This window comes from Nicotiana tabacum, chromosome 7 (genome assembly GCF_000715075.1).
Source record: "Nicotiana tabacum cultivar K326 chromosome 7, ASM71507v2, whole genome shotgun sequence".
NCBI classification, from domain to species: domain Eukaryota; kingdom Viridiplantae; phylum Streptophyta; class Magnoliopsida; order Solanales; family Solanaceae; genus Nicotiana; species Nicotiana tabacum.
This window is the reverse complement of record NC_134086.1, coordinates 157,938,483-157,944,083: the sequence shown is the minus strand read 5'-3', so window position 1 is coordinate 157,944,083 and position 5,601 is coordinate 157,938,483.

Sequence of the window (5,601 nt, the reverse complement as noted above, 5' to 3'; positions counted from 1 at the left end):
ATCCAGCGCGTATCTTGCCTCAATATAGCACTACGATGTGCAATCCGGGGTTTCAAACCCTCAGGACATCATTTACAATCATTACTCACCTCGAACCGGTGAAATTTCTAGCTCGCGACGCCTTTGCCCCTCAAATTGGCCTCCACGCGCGTTGAATCTATCCAAAATCAGAACGAATACATCACAATATGCTAAGGAGCAAAGCCCAAGCGAAAACAATCAACAAAGGGCACGATTCCCGAAATTACCAAAACCCGAACCCCAGGCCCACATCTCGGAATCGTGTAAAATTTACATTTTCAGAATCCTCATACCCTCACTAGTCTAACCATACCAAAATTATCCAATTCTGATACCATTTGGTCCTTCAAATCATCATTTTACATTTGTGAAAGGTTTCACAATTTTCTTCCCAAATTCCATCCCAAATCACGAATTAAATGATAAATCCAATGATAAATTCATGTACTCTAGCCAAATCTGAGTTAAAATCACTTACCCCGATGAATTTCTTGAAAAACCTTCAAAAAATCGCCAAAATCCGAGCTCTCTAGGTCAAAATATTAAATAAAATCCAAAACCTTGTATTTATAGAGTACCCCTCAGGTTCCAGCCTCCGCGGGCCGCACCAAAACGACAAGCTAGTGCGGTCCACGCAAACACAACCGCGGCCGCACAGGCCTTCCTCTGCAGTGACAGGCTTTAGTATTTTGGCCATAACTTTTGCTACAGATGTCCAAATTGCGATATCTTTACCTTACTGGAAACTAGACACAAAGGGATACAACTTGCATTTTTGAATCATCTCAAAATTCCTTGTGGATCAAAGGATATGAGCTTCCGAAGTTGGACCGACGACCTGCGGATCTTCATGACCGTGGACCGCAGACCATTTTCCGCGCCCAGCACTAAAACTTCTGCCCCCATCCATTTTCTAAGTTTAGGAATGTCCGGACTCGCTCAAAACTCACCCGAAACACACCTGAGGCCCTCAATTCTCAACCCAAACATACCAACAACTCCCATAACATCATTAACACCTAGTCGAGTTTTCGAATCACTCAAAACAACATCAAAACACCAAATCAACTTCGGATTCAAGCTTAAGAACTTAGAAATTTCAAATTCCACAAACAACGCCGAAACATATCAAATCAGGTCCGATTGACCCTAAATTTTGCACACCAGTCATAAATGACATAACAAAGCTACTGCAACTCTCGAGATTTCATTCCGACCTTTATATCAAAATCTCACCTATCAACCGGAAATCGCCGAAATCTCAATTTTGCCAATCCAAGCCTAAACCTTCCACGGACTTCCAAAATGCATTCTGATCACGCTCTTAAGTCTCAAATCACCTAACGGAACTAACCAAATCATAAAAATTCCCATCCGAGATGAAATACACATAAGTCAAATTTTGATCAAACCTTTCAAATTTAAGGCTTCAAACTGAGAACTGTTCTTCCAAATTCATTTCGATTACTCTGAAAATCAAAACCAACGATTTACATAAGGCATAATGTATACACGGGGCAAGTCATGCCCGAAGACCAGCGATCAAAGTGTAAAAGTTCAAAACGACCGGTCGGGTCGTTACAGAGAGAGAAAGGAGACGAGTACTTACCTGGACGAGTGTCGGCGGCGCTGTGGGTTTGCTGGTGGATTTTCCGGAGAGGATGCAGATGTTACCGTTATCGAAGAGAGAGAAAAGAGAGAAGAGAGAGAAAGTCTCCAACACATAGCACAATATTCTGTTATTACCTATTCATTGCTGAATAATCTTCTTTTTTACATTTTGTGTTTGAGCAAAGATAAATGTTTCACACTTTATCCACTTTCTTTTGGCACTTCTTACAGCTAACATATGATCACCCTTTTCCAAGTTCTAAATTTTCAATTCTTGCAACAATCCAACCGGGACCTTCCTATTGAATAAAATGCTAAACATTAGATAGTAAAGTTGAGAGAAAGCATACACTATTAGAAATCCGGTAAAAAGCGACCAAAGTTGGTCGCTTATAGGCCTAAAAGCGACCAAAAAGCGATCAAACATGCCTGGTCGCAATATTGCTGGTCCCTTTATTTTAGGGACCAAAGTTGGTCGCTAATTAGCGACCAACTTTGGTCTCTAAGGTAAAAGGACCAAATATTCTGATTTTGACTTTAGTGACCAACTTTGGTCGCTATATTAATTTAATAATATAAATTTGGCGACCAAAGTTGATCTCTACATATGAAATACGTTGTTTTTAATTTATCATTAATCATTAGAAAGCGACCAACTTTGGTCTCTAATCCAAATATTATATTTTAAAATCTGTACAATAGAGACCAAAGTTGGTCGCTAAATTCAAGAATTTAATTTTTTTTAAAGATAAGCGACCAACATTGGTCGCTATATTTCCAGAAATTGTATTTTTTTAATAGAAATCTGGGCAGGTAGCGACCAAGGTTGGTCGCTATTGCCCAGAAAATTATTTTTTTTATAGTGAAATGCGACCAAATAGAGACCAAAGTTGGTCGCTTTTCTTGGTATATTTTTGGCAGAAACTGCCTGTTTTGGCAGCTACACCACCTGCCAGCTTACCAAACATCCTAAACAGGCATTTTATGCCAGCAACAACAACAACAACAATTAAAAGCAACAATCAATAGAACCAACACATTAAGCTAACAAAACTAAGTTAACGCTTATTACAAGCCCATTCGAACTAAAAAGAACTAACACAATAGAACTAATTTTTTTTGTCTAGTTCAAAGTATATAAATTACTCAAGGAGTGTTCTTTCAGCATCCTCGTCCGAAAGTTGGATTGCCTCGCCCGATTCATTAGGTGGTTGGCTGCGTATGAATTCTCCCACGTCAGCTGCATGTGAAGCGAACCTATATGAAAAATTATATATATTGAATTAGTATTTCAAAATTTATATAAAAGTAAATCAAAATACTTAATGAAAAGTAAAAAACTTACATGTATATAGTCGAGGTTCGACCCTCCTTTCTGAATCAGTCTCTTTCTTCTTCTTTACAATACGAGTTTCATTGAATAGCTCATCTTGCTTCATTGGCATCATAAAGCTGTCTGGTGGCTTTGGTGATTATACTCGTGGTACTATTACTCGGGATGAACTTGGATACAGAGAATAACTTGGATACAGTACCTGACAGGGTGTGTCTTTGATCAATTGTTGATCTCTATAGCTACAATGATAATGAGAAGACAACGACATGTGTTTCAAAATAGTGATGGTATAGGTAGGATTTAACATTTTCTAAGTAGATAAAAGAGGTTATAGAGGAATTCTCTACTTCACTTTCCAAGAGGAAAAGAAGTTTGATTGATAGTGACAACGTTGATGAAGACGGAATATTTTTCGTTGGTCCTGACAGTTCCCATAAAGCGGGGATCATAAGACTCTATGATGACAAAGATTATAGGAAGTTTTATTCTAAACTTTATTCCAAGTCTGATCCGTACAAGCTTAATATGATATTGGTGATATTTCTTCGGATTCAGACAATGATTTGACCGACAAAAGTATGGAAATGCTCTTAAAAAAAATTAAAGGTAAAATGTTTTTCTTGGTAGAGAAGGATGCTGAAAAGATTTTACCTTTAATTCTTTTTAAGAGCATTTCCATACTTTTGTCGGTCAAATCATTGTCTGAATCCGAAGAAATATCACTAATATCACATTAAGCTTGTACGGATCAGACTTGAAAGAAAATTTAGAACAAAACTTCCTATAATCTCTATCATCATAGAGGCTTATGATCCCCATTCTATGGGATCTGCCATGACCAACGGAACACATTCCGTCTTCATCAACCGTGTCACTCTCAATTAAACTTCTTTTCCTCATGGAAAATGAAGTACAGAATTACTCTATAAGCTCTTCTTTTATCTACTTAGAAAATACTAAATTTCTACCTACACCATCACTATTTGAAACACATGTCATTGCCTTCTCATCATCATTATCGCTAATGAGAAGAACAATTAAAGGCACACTTTGCCAGGTACTGTGTCTTAGTAATTCTTGGTGGAAGTTCTATTGCTTGTCTAATAACGTTATCAACCTCTTCTAATAATCCTCTGGCAATCTAAAATTCCAAAACATAAACTAAAAGTTCAATTCATATCCTAAACCTTCAATTCATATCCATAAAAGTTCAAGTCATATCCTAAAGGTTCAACTCATATCCTAAAAAGTTCAAGTCATATCGTAAAATTTCAATTTATATCGTACAAGTTCAATTCACAAGAACAAAACCTAAAAACTAAAAGTTCATCAATTCTTATCCTACAAGTTTAAACATAAACTAAAAGTTCAATTTATATCCTAAAAGTTCAATTCATATCCACAAAAGTTCAAGTCATATCCTAAAATTTCTATTTATATCCTAAAAATTCAACTCATATCCTAAAAGTTTCAATTTATATCCTACAAGTTCAATTCACAAGAACAAAACCTAAAAACTAAAAGTTCTATTCATATCCTACGAGTTTAAACATAAACTAAAAGTTCAAGTCATATCCTAAAGGTTCAATTTATTTCCTAAAAGTTCAACTCATATCCTAAAAGTTTCAATTCATATCCTAAAAAGTTCAAGTCATACATAAAAGCTTCAATTTATATCCTACAAGTTCAATTCACAAGAACAAAACCTAAAAACTAAAAGTTATATTCATATCTTACGAGTTTAAACATAAACTAAAACTTCAAGTCATATCCTAAAGGTTCAATACATATCCCAAAGGTTCAATTTATTTCCTAAAAGTTCAACTCATATCCTAAAAGTTCAAGTCATACATAAAAGCTTCAATTTATATCGTACAAGTTCAATTCACAAGAACAAAACCTAAAAATTAAAAGTTCATCAATTCTTATCCTACGAGTTTAAACATAAACTAAAAGTTCAATTTATATCCTAAAGGTTCAATTCATATCTACAAAAGTTCAAGTCATATCCTAAAATTTCTATTTATATCCTAAAAGTTCAACTCATATCCTAAAAGTTTCAATTCATATCCTAAAAATTCAATTCACAAGAACAAAACCTAAAAACTAAAAGTTATATTCATATCCTACAAGTTTAAACATAAACTAAAAGTTCAAGTCATATCCTACAGGTTCAATTTAATTCCTAAAAGTTCAACTCATATCCTAAAAGTTTCAATTCATATCCTAAAAGGTTCAAGTGATACATAAAAGCTTCAATTTATATCCTACAAGTTCAATTCACAAGAATAAAACCTAAAAACTAAAAGTTATATCATATCCTACGAGTTTAAACATAAACTAAAACTTCAAGTCATATCCTAAAGGTTCAATACATATCCCAAAGGTTCAATTTATTTCCTAAAAGTTCAACTCATATCCTAAAAGTTTCAACTCATATCGTAAAATGTTCAAGTCATACATAAAAGCTTCAATTTATATCGTACAAGTTCAATTCACAAGAACAAAACCTAAAAATTAAAAGTTCATCAATTCTTATCCTACGAGTTTAAACATAAACTAAAAGTTCAATTTATATCCTAAAGGTTCAATTCATATCTACAAAAGTTCAAGTCATATCCTAAAATTTCTAT